Below are 23,317 nucleotides of genomic sequence, written 5' to 3' on the forward strand. Positions count from 1 at the left end.
TTCGTAGAAGGAGGTGGCGCCCGGAGAAGGAGGCGGCAAAATCGCACGAATCCTTAGCTAGAAATACATCCACAAATAAGCGGAAAAAAAAACCCTCGATGGCATCAAACGACTCCCTAAGAAGAAAAAAAAAAGAAAGCCTAACAATCTGTGGAAGAAAAAGTAAACCCTAGATTAGGTATTTCTCTGTAAAAAAAAAGGAAAAACATACCTGTGAGGTGTACGAACGTGGCGCCCTTCGTAAAAGGAGGTGGCGCCCGGAGAAGGAGGCGGCAAAATCGCACCTCCAGTACGTACGGGTTTTGGGTTTTTCTTCTTCTCTGTAGAAAAGCTTCTGTCGACGAACGAAGGTGGGTTTTTTTTTTTTTTGCTTCAAACGCGCGACTATTGCGTGGGCCCAACACATTTTCACACTCTACCGCACCTCACCTACGTACGCTCGACCGTCTAATCCTTTTCCTATATATATATATATATATATATATATGAGAAAAGTGTAGCTACACATACGTGTAGCTAACTTAGCTACACCAACGGCTTAAAATACAGTGGGCCCCACATTGTTTGGGTGATGTAAACCATTCATTTGATGGGCCCTCATATAGATAGGGTGTGCCCAAAAAATCAGCTCTATAGGATCATCCCAACCCTACGATTTGTGGAGGCAAAAATGGACGCGTAAAAACCTTCACAAATCTGCCCATTTTTGCCTCCATAGTTTGAAGGGTGGGGATGATCCTATGGAGCTGATTTTTTGGGCACACCCTATCAATGTGAGGGTCTATCAAATGAATGGTTTGGATCACCCAAACAATGTGGGCCCACTGTATTTTAAGCCGTTGGTGTAGCTAAGTTAGCTACATGTATGTGTAGCTTCACTTAACTCTCTCTCTCTATATATATATATATATATAAAATTATTATTACTTGAAGTTCTTTCATGGTGCTCTCTCAAAGAGAAATAGCCCCAAAGAACTTGAATAAGATGAGTGAAACCATCTTCTATTTATAGATGAAGGAGTGAAGGGGTTTGAATCCCAAATCTCCATGTGGGATTCAACAATTTCAAATAATTCCCACCAAAACAGTTGAAAAGATTCCAAAATGAAAAAGATGGAGGGAGCTTGCACAACTCTCCAGACTTTGATATTTCCTTTCAAATTAATGGAGGGAACTTGCACAAGTCTCAAAACTTTGACTTTCCCTTCAGATACATTATTTTAATATAACATAGTTTATAATATAAAATACATTATTAGTAATATAATATACTTAATAACTATTAATATATATATAGAAGAAGAAGAAAGGAGGGAAGAAGAAGAAATATAAAGACAGTTAGGCCTAACGGCTATAACGGTCATTTTAACAAAAGAGTTTAAATTTTAAATGCCGAAACAATTTTCTATTAAACGGCTATATTTAAAGAGTTGCGCCTCTTCTCTAGAGGGTGCAAGTCTCTTCGGAATACGGTGTTCTTTGCACCGATTCTGAGTCTCTTCGAAAGGGTGTCTTTGCACTTATTCGAAGTCTTTGAAAAAGACTCGATTCGAGTTTATTAATATTCTTCTTCTTCTGGAATTTCTACTGTCTTTTCTCTTCTGTCTTTCATACTAGTTTTAAGAGTTTTTCTGAGTGGGTTTTGATCAGTCTTGTTAAATTCTCACTTTGGGCATTGTATCCTGGAGATAGAATTTCAAGAGTTCATCTGCAATTATACGTGGGAAATTACTATCTTAAAGATAGCTTCCTGGAACTGCCTTGCCCAACAAATTCTACTGTTTTATTTTCTGCATTATGTTCTGTCTTATAATTATCTACAACAATTTTAAGATAGTAATTATTCCGACATGGATTCTGCAATTGTCAAAACGCAAGTTCAGAATGTGGAAAGGCTTGAGCAATTCAATGGTCTGAATTACAAACACTGGAGTTTGAAGATCTTCTACCAACTCACGATTGCAAAGGTTGCCTATGTGTTGAGCACGGCATATCCGCACAATCAGTCAGGAGAAAGTACCATCGAACTTAATGTTGGGCAAAAGAAATGGCTGGAAGATTATTATATCTGTCGATTCACCATTCTGCAGGCTATGACGAATTCGCTCTTCAACGTATTTCACAAGCACTCTACTGCTTATGAATTGTGGGCAGCAATTCAGCGAAGGTATGTTAATGAAGATGCCGGAAATAAATCTTTCTTTGTTAACAAATATGTTGAGTTCAAAATGGTTGATTCCAAACCTATTATTGATCAACGATATTGCAACTGAATGTGCTGATGCCGGGGAACCAATTTCAGAAACTTTTCAAGTTTCAACTATTATTGGTAAATTGCTTTCTTGTTGGAAGGATTACCAAAAATGTTTAAAACACAAGAGAAAATCTCTGAATTTGGATCAATTGGTTCAATACATTCAAATTGAGAATGAGGCTCCCAATAGAGAAATATCTATTGATCAAGGAAAGAAAGATAAAGTTCTTAATGTTGAAGTTCCTGCATCTTATTCCTTTAAACCTCAACCCAAGTTTCAAAAAAATGGAGGCTCTTCAAATAAGGGAAAGAGAGGAGGAGACAACATGAAAAATGAGAAAAATAAGAAGAAGATAGGTCCCTGTTTTGTATGTGGAAAGATGTGTCACTTGGCTAAAGTTTGTCGTCATCGCAAAGGGCTGAAATATGTTGAGACAAATGTGGTGGCTGAAAACGATATGGCTGCAATGCTCACTGAGGTTCTCATGGGCAACATGGAAGAAAGCTCGTGGGTTGATTCTGGTGCAACATGCCATGTGACTCCATTCAAATCTGCTTTTAAGAAGTATGATGAAATCAATGAAGACGAGACTGTTTTCATGGGAAATTCCTCCACAAGTGCTGTTGTTGGCAAAGGGACTGTGTAACTCCCTCTTACTTCTGGAAAAGTGTAAACTCTTCAAGATGTTTATCACATTCCTGGTCTTAGGAAGAGTCTTGTGTCTGTTAAGAAACTTGATGATCATGGGTTTAAGGTTGTATTTGATTCCCAAAAAGTGATCATTTGTTGGGAAAGGCTATGCTAAGGACAATATGTACTTGCTTAGTATCAATAAGAATGCTTCTGTTTCTGCTTATGTGATTGATGCAAATGACATGACATATATCTGGGATTATAGATTATGACACATTGGTAGTAATGCTTTAAATCGTATGGCTTCTCATGATTTAATTCTGTTGGAATATGTAACTTGCCTAAGGGCATTTAGGACTTTGTACATTCCTTTATGTTTTAGTATAAAGATATGAGTCAGGGGGAGATAACCCTAACTCATTTATTTTCTCTGTCTAAACTTTCGGTTAACATGGTATCAGAGTCTTAGGGTTTTCTGATCCCTAGGGTTCTCTATCAGCCTCCATCTTCTCCGCCACCCCCACCCCTCTCGCCGTGAAACCCAACTCCGGGCCAAGTTTCATCCGAGGCACACTGGCACGCTGTCTCTTTCCTCCTGAGAAGTCCCTCCCGCCCGCCACATTTCTCCTCCCCTGCGCATAGCTCCTGGTCCTGTATCCCCCCCCCCCCCCAAATTTTCCAGGATCGAGGATTTGCACCCACGCAAAACTTTCCAGGAAAATATTTTCTCACCAACTCGGAAAACCTTTTCCAGGACCGAGGATTTGCACCCACCAAAAAATTTCCAGGAAAATATTTTCTGACTAAGTTTCCAGGGCTGCGTTTCGCTAGGTTTGTTGGTGAGCCTCACACCCCAAAGTTTTCAACCCACATCATTTTCCCTCCTCTTCCTTTCATCCCTTGGTAAACCCTACCACTCTTTTCTCCCTGTTATTATGTGTTAGATCTTCATCTCTTACCCTACTTTGATTCTAGTTTGTCTTTGCGGCTCCCCTCCATACTTCTTCGATACTCGTCATTCTTGGAGCCGCGTCTAGCTTTCTTCGCATATCCTAGTTTGCCCACCTATTCTGTTATCTCTTGTTATTCGTCTTGGTTTGGATTGTCTGTTTCTTTCTTGCTTGTTGTTATGGAGGAGGTGCTTCCCGTGGGAAAGCCCACGTCATTCGTTGTGATCCTCACACCCCAAGTTTTTTACCCACATATGTTGTTGGAGACTCATCATCATGAAGTTTTGAAGAAAGCATCATACATCATGTCCAGTTTATTATTGCACATTATTTCTCTGTAGTTTGTGACTTTGTGGGTGCTTGATGCGAATTTTTTACTCTTAAAATTTTGTGCTTGATTAGGATTGTGCAAATAATTCAATGAAATTTCTGGGTTATTTGCACAAATCTGATTACTTCATTAATAACCTGCATTCGATCATTCAGTTGGATGTCAGAAGAGCGGCAGTGTGATAGCACACAAAGGGGGCAAATGCAATTTTCGTAAAACTCATCTTTACAAAAACAGAACTTGCTTTCCAAAATTTCATTTATGCTCTGTTTGGATGACGGGTTTTTTTTTTTCCTGGGATTTATGTGGGTAAAGGTAGGAGACAAAAGAGGGGACAAGCATTAATTAGAGAAAGATATTATGATGAGTGGAGAGAGAGGGTAGAGAGAGAAAGAGAGAACACCCTTTTCAAGACAAGATTTTGCTGATGTCAGCAAGAAAAAGCTGATGTGACCACTAAACCTTTACCCACATAAATCCTGGGAACAAAAAAAACCCAGCAACCAAATAGGGAAAATTGAAAAAACGAGCCTCATTCTAGGTTTTCCTTAGGTTTCTGTCTTTACATTGATTTGAAGGCCAAACTACCCTTTGCTCCCCTCCCCTGTTTTACCAAATTAATGCAAAGCGGGCAAATGCCCTTTTAGTATAGCTCATCTTTACAAAAACGGAACTTGTCGTCCCAAGTTCTGTGGTAGAATATATTAATGTCCTTCTCGGGTCTAGCTGGTATCTGCGATGCAAATGAGGTGGAAGCAAGAGCAGTACTCTGCAGTTTAAGATGGTATGCAAAATCGAATCTTGGTCCGCTAATCATAGGAGACTCTTATAATGTTTTGGCGTGGCCAAAAAGGGCACTCCTATTGGTCAAATTGCATTAAAGACAGTTACGATCTTAATTTTTTTGTCCATCTTAAATGGAATTTGACCAATTGGGGCGCCCTATGCCCTTTTTCTTTTCTTTTTTTCCTTGCAAAGACGCCTTCGAATCTAGCATTCCTCTTGATTATTGAATAACAACCTTTGTTTGGGCAAATTCCTGGCTCCATCCTTGGCTGGATGGGTGATGCTTTCTTTTCTATGAACAACCAAGCACTACATGATGAACTTTGCTAGTCTTCACCTTTGATTGGACCCGGTGAGAGCCACAGTCAAGGCCTTAGCTGCCTGAATTGTCCACCGTTGGAAATTACAAAGTGTGTATTTTTTTTTAAAAAATACAGTGGGCCCAGACTATCATCTCTATAGGATGATCCTAACCATCTCATATGTAGTGGGATTGCACATTATAAAAATCTCTACAGATGTGTGGACTAGGATAATCCTATAGAGTAAATAGTGGTTTTTGGATCTGGGAACAAGGAGGCCCTATTAATTTTCTTTTGAACTCATATTCGGGGATGATCTTCTCGAGAGGCAGTAATAAGGCCCACCGGTGTTAGACTGATCTGCACCGTTCATTTGGTGGGGCAAAGCTGAACAAAGCTCTCTCTCTCTCTCTCTCTCTCTCTCTCTCTGTCTGCTTTTAGGGTTTAACTACGGAGAGAAATAACACAGTAATAGCGATGAGAGCTGCTTCTACTGCTTTTCCCTCTTCCACAAAGACTGCAAGGAGAAGTTTTGCTGTTCAGATTCATCAGAAGGGTAAGCTTTCTCCACCCTCACCTCCTCTTTCTCCACTCTCTCATTATCAGTTTGAAAATTTCGTGAAGAATCAGTGTAAATCAAGGTCTGGTATTACTTTAAAGGATGCAATGGGTTTCTTTGATCGTTTGGTGGCCATCAAACCCTTCCCATCAATTTCAACTTTTAATCATCTGTTGGGGGCTCTTGCCAGAATGAAACATTATTCCACTGTGGTTTCTCTGTGTGGAAAGATGAATTCTGCAGGAATGGGTCGAGATATTTATACACTCAACATTTTAGTTAATTCTTATTGCTGTTTGAATAGAGTAGACTTGGGTTTCGCTGCTTTCGGCGGCATCCTGAAATGCGGTCATGAACCTGATGTTTTTACATTCACCACTCTCGTTGGCGGGCTTTGCAAGATGGGAGATACTGGTTTGGCAATTGGGTTGCTCAGAGAAATGGAGAAGAGAAGATGTAGGCCTGATATATTGGTATATAACACAATCATTGCCAGTCTCTGCAAAGAGGCATTGATTAAAGAGGCCCTGAATCACTTCTCAGAAATGCTTAGTAAGGGCATTTCGCCGGATGTTATCACTTATAATTCCTTGATTCATGGCCTCTCCAATTCAGGCATGTGGAAAGAAGCGCTAGGGTTGTTTTATGAAATGGTGGGTCGAGATATTTCTCCGAATGTGATAACCTTCAACATACTAGTGAATGCTCTTTGCAAGCAAGGCATGGTCACAAAAGCACATGGGCTGTTGGAAATGATGATTCAGAGAGGCGAGAAGCCCAATATTATCACGTACAGTACATTGATAGATGGATATTGCTTGGTGGGCCAAATGGATGACTCAATCAGCCTCCTTTCAGAACTGATTAGTAGGGACTTTTCGCCAAATGTTGTCACTTATACTTCCTTGATTCATGGCCTCTGCAATTTGGACAAGTTGGCAGAAGCCCTAGGGTTGTTCAATGAAATGGTGGGTCGAGAAATTTCTCCGGACGTGATAACCTTCAATATACTAATGAATGCTCTTTGCAAACAAAAAATGGTCACAAAAGCACATAAACTATTGGAAGTGATGATTCAAAGAGGCGAGAACCCTGACATTATTGCATACAGTACATTGATTGATGGATACTGCATGATGGGCCAAATGGATCAGGCAATGAACCTATTTTCAGAAATGGTTACTAAGGGCATTTTACCGGATGTTATCATTTATAATTCCTTGATTCATAGCCTCTGCAATTCAGACAGGTGGGAAGAAGCACTAGGGTTGTTCAATGAAATGGTTGGTCGAGAAATTTCTCCGGATGTAATAACCTTCAACATACTAATGAATGCTCTTTGCAAACAAGGGATGGTCACAAAAGCACATGGACTATTGGAAGTGATGATTCAAAGAGGCGAGAACCCTAACATTATCACATACAATACATTGATGGATGGATACTGCTTGATGGGCCAAATGGATGAGGCAATGGACCTTTTTTATTTCATGGTCAAAAGTGGTCATGAGCCTAGTGTTGGTACGTACTTATTGTTGATCAATGGCTATTGCAAGAAGTTTAGGGTTGAGGACGCTATGCGGCTCTTTGGAGAAATGCGTCAGAAGGGATTGAAACCTACGATAGCTATTTACAACACTCTTATAGATGGATTGTGCAAGGTAGGGAGAGTTGTGGCTTCACAAAATCTCTTCAATGAGATGCAAAGTCTTGGTCAAACCGTAAATATTGTCACATATAAAGTACTTTTGGATGGACTTTGCAAAAATCGGTGTCTTGATGATGCAATGAAGCTTTATCACGACATGCAGAGCAACGGATTTGAAGTCGATACCCAAATTATCAACATCCTTATTGATGGGATGTGTAGATCCGGTAAACTTGAAGCCGCAATGGATCTTTTTTATGGCATTCCTGGCAAAGGTTTGTTGGTTGATCTTAGGACGTATAACAATATGATCTATGGTCTGTGTAAAGAAGGGATGCTGCAGGAAGCTAATGAATTGTTTTTGAAAATGGTAGAAAAGGGTTAGTCATCGGATGACTTCACATTTAATATCTTAGTGTGTGGGCTTCTTCAAAAGAATGAAACCCGTAAGGCATTGCAGCTTCTCAGTGAAATGGTTCAGAGAGGGTTTGCAGCACATGACTACGCTATATCTATGTTATTGGAGATGATCAAGTCAGGTGGACAAGCTCATGAATTTCTAGAAATGATTCGTAAGCTCCTTTCAGAAGGCAAAGGGAAAGGTGTTGTGTTGAATGCAGAGCCAATAGTATTAGAGTAATGCATCGCAAGGGATTGAAACTGAGCTTTACAACATTCTTATAGATAGATTCTTCCCGGTGAGGAGAGTTGTTGCTGCAAAAATCTCTTCAATGAGATGCAAATTCACAGAAAAAGCCTAGATATTGTCACTTACATCATATTTTTGGATGGGTTGTGCGAAAACCGGTGTCTTTATGGGGTGATGGAGCTTTTTCATGGCATGGAAATTAGTGGTTTTGAATCTGATCCGTATTGAATGGATGTGTAGATCTGGTAAACTTAAAGCCACAACAGATCTTTTTTATGACATTCCAACCCTTCCAAAGGTTTTTTGCTTAATGTTAGGACTTGTCATAATATTATCAATGGTCTTTGTAAGAGGGGATGGTGCAGGAAGCTAATGAATTGTTTTTGTAAATGGAAGAAAATAATTGCTATCCAAGTGACTTCATGTTTGATATCATAATATGAGCGCATCTTAAAAATAATACGAGGACTTCTTCGTAAAATTGAAATGCTTAAAGTATTGCTGCTTCTCGGTGAAATTGTTGAGGGAGGCTTTGCAACATGTGAATACAATGTATCTATGTTATTGGACTTCATTAAGTCAGGTGGACACAATCTTGAATTTCTAGAAATGATTCAGAAGGTCCTTCCTGAAGGCAAGGTGAATGGTGTTGTGTTGAATGGAGAGCCAATAGTAACCTGATTTTAAGCTATATGGTGAGCCAATAGTCACCTCATTTTAAGCTATATGGTGATGTAGTCAGCAGTGGAATACTTAAAGGATCATCTTGGACCCAACTGAATTCTCTGGAGCATGCAACAAACTGCAAGTTACCTCTTTATATTTGACATTACTGTGGATCAGAACAGTGCTTGTATGTATTTCTGGATAATCTGATTGTGTTTGATTATTTTATTGGAAGAATATGTTCTTGTCAACTCTTTCCTAAACCAGTTGCGCCAACTCTTTTGAAGTGAGGATTACCATTTACCATAAAATTTGAGGTACAAAGCCAGTTATGTAAAATTCATTTCTGTTGTTCTGGCACTTTGAAATGGATATTTTACCCTCATCCTAGCCTTCCTTTTCTAACTATATAATCCATATCTAACCATCCAAAATGATGCCTGTTTCCTTTGACTATTTGGGGCCAGAAAAGAGTAAAAGTTGAGTTACAACTGCACCCACTGTTTCACCACTTTCTGTCATTCCAAAAATTACCCATAGGGATCTGCAACATGTTTTTAGCAGCACCAGTGTTAAACAAGAAAGAAAGGAGTGGAAATAAAGACAAAGTTTAAAGCATGGCAAGAGGGGTTGTGGCAGTTAGTAAACAATGAATATGATTTTAAGCTCGCCAGTTCAATTTCCCCCAGAAAATTCAAGGTATAAAAATTGAAAATTTAACTCAGCCTTGTTTAGTCTTGAGATTTGATCGAGTATTTGACTGAAATTTTTCGAGTTTAAAAATAATATGTTGAAGTCCAAATTTCAAAGCCTTCGAGTACTCAGTTGATTTTTGTAAGTATTCAATGAAGTTTTTAGGTTTAAGAAAACTGAGCTACCTTTTAACATGTAAAGTCTTGATCGAGTTTGAATCTACGATTTGTCATGCGTACTTTATCAAGTTCATAAATATTAACCAGAATAAAGCATCGGCAACTGATTTGGTTACCACATAGATATGTAGCAATTGGTGTCAAGCCTTGTGTCCCATGTGGTTAGGATGTTATGATTGCTACAATAGGTTGCTCATACAATCTGGATTATCTGTAGCATTCATCTAATTGGGAATCACAAACTGTAAACGCTTATTCTGAGAAGAAATTGAATCTTGTCCCACACGAAGAACCTGACATCGTGGTTAATTTGATATTGAATTGACTCTGTTTTTCAGTTATAACTATCAGTCATCGAACAAGAAGTCTAAAGCAGATCACACTGTGAATATGATTAGAAAAAAAAAAAACAAGGTTTCACCTTTTCGAAGCAAAAGGAACCACCTCAAACGTCAGCCAGGAGCAGCTTGAGCGAACAAAGAGAACCCAAACATCACAACAACGGATCAACCAAGTGAATTCACCCGGCCAAGCAGTACACAGAGAAGCTCTGCAATGCCCTGGACTGTCTACAAGCTATGCAACCTGCCCCTCATCCCAAACCATCACTCCCCAAGATGAACCTTTATCTAGAAATCAAATTTACCAAGCCAAAGCTCGCTGCTCTAAGTCCGGCAATTTGAATTCTCAGATTACAACAATGCTAGCTGATGCAGTGCCAACATGGCAGCCATGTCATACCTAGGTGGTTTTGGTGGAGTTCCAAGGTGCATTCCTGCAGTAATGTTGCTGGCCTGTTTTTGAACCTCTTTTTTGGACCTCTAAATGGCAGAATTATGGAAAGTAGTAAACTACAAAGTTGTAGGTCTTTTTGAGATCTTTCCAACAAGCATTTGTGCTCGAAAATTGGACAAGAAGGTAGAAAGTTATGGCAGTTTTAGTGGACTGTGTCTGTGGGTTCCCAAAACAGTCAAAGTTAGTGAGTTCCAATGCAATTAATGTTATGTTAGTCCTAAGCTAACTAGTGGAGGACCTTGAACGAATTTGCGTTGCTTTTCTTTTATTTAAAGAGTTAGAAACCATCTTTAGAGGGGATTTTGGATATTGATTAACTTATGTAATTGATGGAATATCAATTGGGTTGAACTTTGCTCCCATTTTCTTCTTCTTCTCTAAGTTGTGTTCTTGATTTCTAATTTCTCTTCTTCTTCCCTCTAAAGCATCCGTATTATCTGGTATCAGAGCTAACAATACTCTCTTAGGCTAGCTTCGATTTGATTTCCATGGCAGCACGAAGAGGTAGAGGAAGGCGTGGTAACAAAATAATGAAAGATTTGAGAGATGAAAGAGATGATGAACTTTAAGCGCTTCAAAGACAAGTTGAACAACTTACCATGTGTCTTGAACGCCGAGAGGCTGGTAGTGAGTGTGGTGGATCAAGCCGTGGAGGTTCCAGTGATGAATCCCATGTGAATCTCTTCGCCAATACTCGTGACGAGGCTAGGTTGGGAAGGTTCTATCGTGATTTCGACACCGTCAAGATTGACTTGCCGGAGTTTTGTGGTCGTCTACAACCCGAAGAGTTTCTTGAATGGCTTAGTGCCATTGAGAAGTTCTTTGATTACAAGGAAACACCCGAAAGCCAACGTGTCAAGCTTGTGGGTACAAGGCTTCGTGGCTACACTTCAATATGGTGGGATAAAGTTCAAGAAATGAGAATCCGGAAAGGAAAGCGTAAGATTTCTTCTTGGGACAAAATGAAGTCAAGGCTTAGGAGAAATTTCTTCTGTTGCACTTTTTCCAAATTATCTTTTCTCAATTCAACAACCTACGCCAAGAATCCAAGAGTGTGTTGGACTACACCGAAGAATTCTACAAACTCATGGCTCGTAATGAGGGTGAAGATCAACTTGTGGCAATGTATGTTGATGGTTTGAAGTTTTCCGTTCGTGATGAGGTGGAAATGCACCAATCATTGATCGTCAATGATGGTTATCAACTAGCCTTGAAGGTGGAGGCTAAGCTTTCTTGTCGTGGTGCTAAAAAGTATGTGGATGTTCGTAATCTCTTTCCTTCTTCTGAAGGTGAATCTTCACATGGTGGAGGTACAAAGTCAAGGTCCGAATATTTCAACAAAAATTCTACAAAATCAGCCTCTACACATCAAGTTGGAAATCAGTCCAATTGTCCCAACAATTCAAATGCTTGTTTCAAGTGTGGTCAAGTTGGCCATCGTTTCAAAGATTATCCAAAGAGGCAAGTAGTTGCCTTCGGTGATGAAGAAAATGATGAGGATCTTGTTGATGATTCAAATCAGCCCATATATGATGAGGATCTTATTGACTATTCAAATCAACCCATATATGATGAGAAAGATGGCATACAAAATGAAGAAATCGAATCCGAAGAAGGAGAAAGTTTGGTGATCCAAAGAGCACTTGCTACACTAAAGGTTAAATCCGATGATGATTGGCTTCGTTCCGATATTTTCAAGACTCGATGCGAATCTCATGACAAGGTTTGCTCCATTGTGATCGATTGTGGGAGTTGTGAGAACATCGTATCTCATAAAATTGTGAACAAGCACAAGCTCAAAACCGAACAACATCCAAAGCCGTATCGGATTGCATGGTTCAAGAAAGGGTATGAGACTAACTTTTTTCTTTCCAAGAACGAATTTGATCAAGAGACCAATGATAATGATAAATTCGATGCTTTACTTGTTGTTGAAACTAACGAGAAGTACGAGGAACTTCAACGGCAATTCAATGAATTCATCACCAAAGAAATTGGATCTGATTGCATATTAGGTGAACCGATGGATATTGAAGTGATGGGTGAATGGAAAAATATTACATCGATTTTTTCATCCAATTACATTGATCCTACATTGAAGCTCATAGTTGATATTTAACATCACTTCTTCATGGAGATTATGAAGCGGAGTTTGATCTTGGGAAGTTTCAATTGATGATACTTCAAGGTTCGAGGGCAAGTTTTCTTGAACTAAGGAAGTTTAACAAATTTCAAGATCGTGTGGATGCCCATTTTTAAGTGCTTAAGAAAATTGGGAATAATGCATTCAAGGTTGAGCTCTCTCCAAATATCAATGCTCACCCAACTTCAATGTTAAAGACTTGACAACTTATCATGGAAATCTTGATGAGAACTCGTGGGCAAGTTCTTTCTCACTCGGAGATAATGATGCAGTGCCAACATGGCAGCCATGTCATGCCTAGGTGGTTTTGGTGGAGCTCCAAGGTGCATTCCTGCAGTAATGTTGAAGGCCTGTTTTTGAACCTCTTTTTTGGACCTCTAAATGGCAAAATTATGGAAAGTAGTAAACTACAAAGTTGTAGGTCTCTTTGAGATCTTTCCAACAAGTATTTGTGCTCTAAAATTGGACAAGAAGGTAGAAAGTTATGGCAGTTTTAGTGGACTGTGTCTGTGGGTTCCCAAAACAGTCAAAGTTAGTGAGTTCCAATGCAATTAATGTTATGTTAGTCCCTAAGCTAACTGGTGGAGGAGCTTGAACGAATTTGCTTTGCTTTTCTTTTATTTAAAGAGTTAGAAACCATCTTTAGAGGGATTTTGGATGTTGATTAACTTATGTAATTGATGGAATATCAATTGAGTTGCGCTTTGCTCCCATTTTCTTCTTCTTCTCTAAGTTGTGTTCTTGATTTATAATTTCTCTTCTTCTTCCCTCTTAAGCACCCGCATTACTAGCCCATCCCGCAGCAACACCATGGGCGAGGCCAACAACATGGCCAGCAAACATGGAGCTCAATCAGAATTGGTTGACAACAAAATTGGCAAGGGAAAAGCCAATGAGGAAATGGAATAGGATTAAGAAGATGGATAGTTGGATACACAGTGTAACTTGATGGGTAATAACTTGAAAGTAATAGGTGCTTGAGATTTCCCCATCTCCAGTAAGTAAGCTCATTTTTTGGATTAGATATGAGAAAGTTTTTGAAACATTTGTGTAGATTGAATCATAGTTCAAAACGTATCAGCTATGCATACTCCCTAGCTTGACAATCTCAAATAGCTGGCACTAATGGCCAAAATTTCAATTGATGTATTGTACAAAATTACTAAATGGATATAAGTCAAAGGACCACAGATATGCAGTACAAAACTTGCATCCAAGCAAGAAGCATTTAGTTGAGAAGATGAACAGAATAAGGCTCATCACTTCAAAAGGAGCGGACAAAACAAATCGACAAGATTGCTATGCAAAAGCCATCCACTCAAATAAGGCAGCCACGAAGTAGGAAGGTAAAAGATGTGATTGAACACACTAATCAGTAATAAAGCTGAAAAAAATTATCATTGCAAGCTTCACCAATTAAGAATCATAACAATATAAGTTATCCAATGTAGAAAAGCATAGGTCCTCCTAAAACAACCATAGTTGAAGAGAACAAACCTAAGACAGTATTATTAAAGCCTAAATGTAAAATATGCGCGTTCAAGAAAACTGAAAGAAAAAGTAATTATAAGGTAAACATAGCTGAAGAAAATTTTTCAAGAACATAACATAGATCCTCATCTAGAAGAAATAGACAAATCAGAATCAAAGTACCACAAGTTCTAGAACAAATCCTAGCACATGAAGAAACTTACCAATAGGATAAACATAGCTGAAGGAACAAAAATATTTTTACGCTGGGAAAATTTTTCATCCACGTGCTCGATCTTCATGTTATGAAAGTGTATAATCTTTATATTAGGGAAACTAAAACTAAATTGAACTTGAATCCAAAGAGTGATTGGTTTAAAATTTATATTATATTAGTTCTGGATCAAAATCCAGAATTAAAAGAACTTGAATTATTAAATCATCTGTGTGGATTGTATGATCACTGTTAAAGGCATTTTTAAGCTAAATTTCTTGGTTCCTCATTTTGACCTTCTCACAATAAGTCCTTCACTTGCTCTTTTTAGATCATTATCGGGCTAGTTTATAGGATAAGGTGATAATCAATGTCCAAATGACATGTATCACTATGGATTACATAAATATCTATTGGATATTATTTTTTTCCCAATGTGTTTCACATGGAGTGCGTAAATGTAGGATTTAATATGTAGTTGCAGAAAAGAATCAATAGAGTATATGAAGACTACAACCAAGAATAACTAGAGAGGTATGAATTGTCCCCTTCTAATGTCTCAAAACAATTTACCCTAACAACCATAATCAAAATGTGTCCAATTACAATCTCCAGTCTTTGCACACCCTCTCGTGCTAGTTCATCTAGACCTGCTATATGTTTCAATGATGGTTTTATGTCCTACACAAGTCCAATATTTCTCATATATTATTCAACTAGTTGGCATGATCTTGGGGGGCATGGGCACTTGGTTGCCCATTATATGAAGATGCTTAAATCTTGTATGAAAATGTATGGAAAGATAAGAATATAGAAAAGAAAAGATATTTGATGGAATGGGAGGTCCACTCTGCATTGTAGAGAATTAACTTTGCTATTGTTATAGACTCTGCATTCTTGTGAGCTCTTTTGCCAGAAAATGTAGTTGTTTTGTTTAGTTTTCATTCAATTCATTATTAGTCATCATCTGATTTCTCTCTTGTCTCTGCTGAATTGTTATTATTTTTAATTACTTCTTTCTTGTGAGTAGCTTACTGGAACCTTTAAAAAATCCTTATATTATGAATATTTCATAAACCATCTGATAGCGCTCGCTAACATTAAAATAATGTCATATCTTCTATGTTGTAGTTATTACTACTTTTTTTTTTTGATAGGTAAGCTGGGGTTAGGCAAGACCCCGACCAAATATATTAAAAGAAGGATAAGATATACATGAGAAACGAAAAGCAACCCTTCCAGAACTTGGAAAGGAGAACAAACAACAAAGGAAGCACAGACACGCTAAAAAAGAAGACCAAAACAGACAAACATCAGAATAAAAGCAAACCAAACAACAACAAAAAAAGATAACTCTCAGAAAGAGAAGCTGAATCCTTTCAAGCAACCACCAATACATAGTCATATGCTCCTCCCAAAGGGCATCTTGTGAGGGATCCCACACGTAGGAGGAGATAGGAAAGCTAGAAGGGCCGGTTTGCTTTTTTTCCTATGAACCCTTTGCCACGAGTCATGATCCGGGGCCTAGGCATTTCCTTCCTGAACATCTTGATGACTACACTCTCCAATGGCGTGGGGATCAGAGACCATATGATCTAGAGCAGCAAATCGGTTAGCATGGATTGGGACAATAGGACTAGAGGTTTTGGGTTCTTTGCTTTTTCCAACCAAATTTATATTTTCCTTATCACCATGGACAGATTTAGAATTGCTATATCCATCAACTTGAACTTTTGGGACATCCTTTGCTATTTGCTTGGGTTTCCAAACTTGTTTTAGAGGCAAATTAGAAGTTCTCGGAGATTCTGAAAAATAATTGCATTTGTCGGTCCCATGGCTAAGATCTCTACAATTTTTACAGGCCGAAGGCTTCCAATCATATTCCACCGGTTGGATGTGTATCCCCGTAGGAGTTTCTATCTTGATGGAATCTGGGAGGATTTTTCCACATTCACCATGACACAAACTCTGGCATACATTAGACGGGTCGAGTTTGCTGTATGGGAGTCCATATACATGGGTCTCCCAAATCTACTGGCAATTTTGCTGAGCCCTCTATGAGTCCAAAATTTTAGATGAAGACCAGGGAACTTTACCCAAATAGGAATTTCGGTTAGCTTTACTCTCTCCATTGACGATTCCGGAGTCCATTTCTGAACGACAAGAACTCTACCTCCATAGGTGGTGGGGGGAGATTCAAGAACCTTAGTGGAGTCTTCCTTGTTTAGAAACTTGAAGAGGAAGAAGCCGTTATTAAGGGCAAAAAAGAGAGAAATCACCTTTTAAGTTCCATTTCCTGTGAAGGAAATCTTTGAGGGCGACGAAATACGGCCTCCTACCAGGGAAGAAACCAATAAGGCAGTTACTCCATTTATCTTCAACGTCCTCAAAGTCATCAGATTTGAGAATCGCTTTTTCTTGATCTTCACTTTCATCTTCTTGATCAAAATAGTCCAAAGTGGTGTCCTACTCGATAGCCTCATCTTGAGAAAAAAGAGAAGCCCACTTTCCATTGCAGGGAAGCTTGTCTGCATTTGCTTTTGGGGGCAAGATGCAGCTGGAAGGATCCGATCCTGCACAAGGTGAGACTAAGTTTTCGAGGGGAGAGGAATCAGCAAGGCCCTCGGGTTTATCAAGGTTAGCGAGACAAGGAACTGGTATGGCAATATTTTTGACCTTTCCATTAGCTTTCCCGAGGCCTGATTCAAAGGAAGTTATTACTACTTCTTACAGATTTAACATCAGACTACAGAACTCCTTTCAATCACCCAAAAGCGGAAAAAAAACCCCTAGATATAACTATATTTCACTAAACCGTCATGAATCCAATCCCCCAAAGCAATAATTACTTTAGGAACAAACTGCTTAAAGGGGGTCTTGGAGACTTCTCTTTCTCAGTTGCAAGTATCTTATAGAGGTTGGTTTTATAGACGCTGGTTTTGATGTGCATTTCATGAGAAGGGAGACGGGTAGCAGCTATTTTTTGTGAGCCTAGCTTGGGAGATAGAAGATCTGGGCCATCTAGAAAAGAGAAGAAAAGCATTTCAGACACACAAAAAGCAACCCCATAGAGGTCTTGGAGATGCTCAGCTAGAGACAATCTGATTAACAAACCAAATGGGATTTTGCTATCTCCCATCTCTTCAGAACCCTTTCCAAACTAATCTCAACTGGGTCTTTTGATTTTGATATTGGTTTTTATTTTCTTCATTTCCTTTTCTTTTTCTTATATCCATGTTTATGTTGCTCTCATTTCCATGGAGGAAGATGTAACTGTAGAGATGGCATTTTCATCTTCTTATTCATCAGCATCTTACTTTGGCTTCCATCCAATTTGATTTCTTTTTTTTCTTTTTAATCAAGAAGATGAAAAGCAATTAAGAAAGGGTTGTTTGCATGAATTTTCTTGTGACTCAAAGCTACCAACCTTTGTTATTTGTACCTTGTCTCGTAGGCGCCATGTCGTCTGATGATAATATTAGGATTCCCAAAGTGATCCTGTTTGGACTAGTATGTTCTAGATTTAATATATGTAAATGATCCCTGTTTATGATCTGTGAGATCTTTGATGCAGTATTGCAATAGAGAATTTAGGATATATTCTGTTGGATCCAACATACATTACTCCAAGGACTGACAATATCTTGAAGTTGGTATAAGACCTTTTATTATCATGTACTATTTATGAAGCTGTTGAGACATCAAGTGACATTTATGAGCAGATCTTATGTGTTCTAATTTTCGCATCCATTATTGATTTCATGTTGATAGCTTCTTTTTTTCAATTTTAAGAGCCCCAACAATGAATTTGAAAATTAAAACAAAGATAGGGCTATTTGGATTTGTGAGATTTCAAATCCAAATTCAAAGATCAGCCCCAACAAAATATTTACAAAGTTGTGGATTTATAAATTTTGGATTTCAAATTCACACAAGGTAAACATTCACATAACCAAGAGGCCCTTTCTCTCCCATCTCTCTTTCAAAATGAACCCTCAATGGGGCCCAACAACTTAATTGTTTGGATCTTTGAACAATGTAGGGCTCACTCTATTTAAAGAAAACATGTGCACCTAACCTTGTGGACCTCATATAACATGCATATATTTTTTTTAAAAATCACTTGGGCCTACTTTGTTCGAAGATCCTAACCTTTCATTTCTTGATCCCCAGTCGTAAATAGGCTTTTTCCCCAAAAAACATCTCCATAGGATGATCCTAACTCTCCGACCTGTAGAGGTTTATATATGGTATTGTCCGTCTACATATAGGAGGGTTTGGATCATCCTATGGTGATGATTTTATGGGTAAGGCCTACGTAAAATCAAGCAAGGTGGACCCAAGTGATTTTTTAAAAACCCTATATACTGCATGCATGTATTTTTTAAACAATACGGTGAGGCCTACTTTTTTTTTAAAGATCTAAATAATTCAATTGTTTGCCCCACCAAGGGTTCGTGTTAAAAAGGAGGAGAGAGAGAGAGTGTGTGTGAGTGAGTGAGTGAGTGACTGTTGCGGGCTTCACAACAGCTAAAAGGAGGCGAATGTGAACTAGTATGCGGGCAATTTTATCAGTGCAAAGAATAAACTAAATAATGGTGCTGAGATAGAGAGAGATAGAGAGAGTTAGAGAGGAGTGTTGGGAAATTTTGGTATGCTGAATGATCAAATTGTGTAGACAGAAATGGTGAAAGTAGGAGAAACAAGATGAAGGAATTGAAATTTTGTTTCTGTATTGGATGCAAAATTGCAGGCTACAAATCAAAGAAGAAAATTAAAGAAGTGGTCAAGGCAAGCCAATTAAGACTCTATCTTAAACACTTTTGTTTCCCCAATTATGCAAGTGGACACATGGAAATAAAATCTCGAGGATATAATGCCCATAAACTATTGATCAAGGACCCCACTGCAAGTTCAATTAGCTTTATTTACTTGTTGTTTTGATATTGACACATCCTCTTCATTTTGAACGTCTCTCATCCGTGTGTGTGTGTGTGTGTGTGTGTTTTGGGGGTTTACTATGTACATATTATTGAGAGAAATAGCACAGTAATGCTCTACAACTAATGAGGATTGGAGCTGCTTCCGCTGCTGCTTTTTCATCTTCCACAAAATCTGCAAGGAGAAGTTTTGTTGTTCAGATTCATCAAAAGGGTACGCTTTCTCCTCTTTCTACACTCTCTCATTCTCATATTATACATCATGATAAATCAAATTCGGATATCTGGAGCCAAACCCAGTTCGAAACTTTCGTGAAGAATCAATGCAAATCGAGGTCTGGGATTAGTTTAAAGGATGCATTGGGTTTGTTCGATCGTTTGGTGGCCATCAAACCCTTCCCATCAATTTCAACTTTTAATCACCTGTTGGGGGTTCTTGCCAGAATGAAACATTATTCCACTGTGGTTTCTCTGTGCAGAAAGATGAATTCTGTTGGAATAGATTCCTCTTTATATACGTTGAACATTTTGGTTAATTGTTATTGCTGTTTGAATAGAGTAGACTTAGGTTTCGCTACTTTCAGCGGCATCCTGAAATGCGGTCATGAACCAGATGTTTTTACCTTCGGCACTCTCGTGGGCGGGCTTTGCAAGATGGGAGATACTGGTTCAGCAATTGGGTTGCTCAGAGAAATGGAGAAGGGAAGATGTAGGCCTGATGTAGTCCTTCATAACACAGTCATTGCTGGTCTCTGCAAAGTGAGACCAATTAAAGAGGCCCTGAATCACTTTTCTGAAATGCTTAGTAAGGGCATTTGCCCGAATGTTGTCACATATAGTTCCCTCATCCATGGACTCTGCAATTCAGGCAGGTGGAATGAAGCTTTAGGGTTGTTCAAAGAAATGTTGGATCGAGATATTTCTCCAAATGTGGTAACCTTTGGCACACTATTAATGCTCTTTGCAAACAGGGAATGGTCACAGAAGCACATGGACTATTGCAAGTGATGATTCAAAGAGGCGAGAACCCCAATGTTATCACATATAGTACATTGATGGATGGATACTGTTTGGTGGGCCAAGTGGACGAGGCAATGACCCTCTTTTCAGAAATGATTAGTAAGGGCATTTCTCCAAATGTTATCACTTATGGTTCCTTGATTCATGGCCTCTGCAATAGTGGCATGTGGGAAGAAGCCGTAGGGTTGTTCAATGAAATGGTGGCTCGAGAGATTTATCCGAATGTGGTAACCTTCAGCATACTTGTCAATGCTCTTTGCAAACAGGGAATGGTCACAAAAGCACATGGACTATTGGAGGTGATGATTGAGAGAGGTGAGCAGCCTAACATTGTCACATACAGCACATTGATAGATGGGTATTGCTTGATAGGCCAAATGGACGAGGCAGTGAACCGTTTTGATTTCACGGTGAATAGAGGTCATGAGCCTTGTGTTGTTACCTACCTTGTGTTGATCAATGGCTATTGCAAGAAGTTTAAGATTGATGAGGCAATGCGGCTTTTTGGAGAAATGCGTCGCAAGGGATTGAAACCCACAATAGCTATTTATACCACTCTTATAGATGGCTTGTGCCAGGTGGGGAGAGTTGTGGCTGCAAAAAATCTCTTCAATGATATGCAAAGTCATGGCCAAAGCCCAGATATCGTCACATACAGCGTACTTTTGAATGGTCTTTGCAAAAGCAAGTGTCTTGATGTGGCGATGGAGCTTTTTCACGGCATGGAAGGCAACGGAGTTGATCCTGATACCCAAATTTTGAACATCCTTATTGACGGAATGTGTAGATCTGGTAAAATTAAAGATGCAACAAATCTTTTTTATGCCATTCCAGATAAAGGTTTGTTGCTTAATGTTAGGACATATAACAATATGATTAATGGTCTTTGTAAAGAGGGGATGTTGCAGGAAGCAAATGAACTGTTTTTGCAAATGGAGGAAAAGAGTTGCTCGCCAGATGACTTCACATTTAATATCATAGTGTGTGGGCTTCTTCGTAAAAATGAAACCCTTGAGGCAGTGCAGCTTCTGCGTGAAATGGTTGAGAGAGGCTTTGCAGCACATGACTGCACTGTATCCATGCTATTGGACTTGATTAAGGCAGGTGGACAAGATCATGAATTTCTAGAAATGATTCGTAAGTTCCTTCCAAAATTAAAAAAGAAAGGTGTTGTGTTGAATGCAGAGCCAATAGTTATAGAGAAATGCATCACAAGGGATTGTAACCCACAATAGCTATTTACAACACTCTTATAGATGGATTCTCTCCGATGAGGAGAGTTGTGGCTGCACAAAATCTCTTCAATGAGATGCAAATTCATGATCAAAGCCTTGACATCATCACATAAACTGTATTTTTGGATGGGCTGTGCAAAAACCGGTGTCTTGATTTGGCGGTGAAGGTTTTTCATGGCATGGAAAGCAATGGAGTTGAATATTTTGCCCAAATTTTCTACATCCTTATTGAGAGCATGTGTAGATTTTTTAAACTTAAAGCCACCATGAATCTTTTTATGGCATTCCTGCCAAAGGTTTGTTGCTTAATATTAGGACATATAATAATACGATCAATGGTCTTTGTGAGAGGGGATGTTGAAGGAAGCTAATGAATTGTTTTTGCAAATAGAAGAAAATGGTTTCTTGCCAACTGATTTCACATATGATATCATAGTTCGAGGGTTTCTTCGTAAAAATGAAATGCTTAAAGCAATGCAGCTTTAAGCAATGGTTGCTTTGCGATGGTTGAGAGGCTTTGCAGCACATGAATACGATGTATCCATGTTATTGGATGTGATCAAATCAGGTGGACACGATGATGAATTTCTAGACATGATTTAGAAGTTCCTTCAAAGGAAAGGCATTATGTTGAATGCAGAGCCAATAGTAAGCTCATTCTAAGAGCCAATCGTCTTAGATCCAATTGAGTTCTCTGGTGCTTGTAGCAAACTGTAAGTTACCTCGTTATATTTGGCATTGATGTAGGGTACAGAATAGTTCCCTGGTCAGCGGATGATCCTTTTTCTTCTTTGGTGTTAGAGAATCTGTGTTTCTTTGCATAATAAATTAAAGAATTATTTTGTTATTGCTGAGTGCACTTGTATATTATCATTTTTTTCTCATCGGTCATTTTATAACGTGAAAACACTGGTATATAGTCGTTTTGTTCTCATCGGTCATTTTATAATGCGATAAGGTATATTAGTGCCCTGCCAGTTTGGTCACATTTGAGGCTTCAGTATTCTCCCTTATCTGTAGCTTCCACTTGGTTGGCTATTAAATGGCGTTGAAATGCGATTAATTTAAAAACTATGATGCATCATTTTTAACTCAGCCATCTCTAAACTCTCTCCGAGAGGCTTGGGAGGTGATTGCAAAGGGTTTAAACAAGAGCGGTTGTTATCACAAGGTATGGAGCCCTTAGGAAAGGGGGTCGCTGTCCGCTCCCATTAATCTAGGTCAGATTCGTGGATAATTCGGACCTTCTCTCATAATAAAATATTATATGTCCTTGATTAACTGAAGATGAGTATCTGCCATTACCTGGGGTGGGCGGGCATTTCGACGCTGCCTTATTTTCGTCCTTCGAAGACAGTTTTTGAGGAATGTTTATAGCTGCCCCTTTCTATTAGAGTTTTCCCATTCCTAGCTATCTGTTCTCCTCCCCCTGTCAAAGAGTTGCTACTTCATGTTGTAACTGATACACCTAGTTGCGTTCTTCCATTGAGAATAAGATCCCAACATCGTGTAGTGTGACAGAGCTATTTTTAAAACTTGATTGACGTTTGAAAATGGGTTAAGAGATCTTTTGCGCATTCATGAGAGAACTGATCATCTTGGAACACATGACCTCAAGGTTTTGACTAAAGTTAAGGTCAGGCAGGAACAAAATGAGGTGTCTACAGTCCTTCAGGCTTGAAGTTTGTCTCCTATATATGGTTAGGATTGTAGGGACCTCTTGGAAGAAATGCGGCACTAAAATTTTAATTCAACAATTTTTTAGGCTGGTTTTAGAAATAATAATAAACTAGTTTATTGGTTGTGCCGTGGCCAGTTAACTCTGCATCAGACTCCTCTTAGAATCATC

The 23,317-nt window shown here is 38.8% G+C and overlaps 1 pseudogene; it reads left to right on the plus strand.

The window, feature by feature from the left end:
• The first annotated feature begins 5,612 nt into the window (after window positions 1-5,612).
• Window positions 5,613-22,315, plus strand: LOC143888701 (uncharacterized; annotated as a pseudogene).
• Window positions 22,316-23,317: the final 1,002 nt, after the last annotated feature.

This window comes from Tasmannia lanceolata, unplaced genomic scaffold (assembly GCF_043159265.1).
Source record: "Tasmannia lanceolata isolate RefF3 unplaced genomic scaffold, GAP_Taslan_0.1 ptg000012l, whole genome shotgun sequence".
Taxonomy (NCBI): Eukaryota; Viridiplantae; Streptophyta; class Magnoliopsida; order Canellales; family Winteraceae; genus Tasmannia; species Tasmannia lanceolata.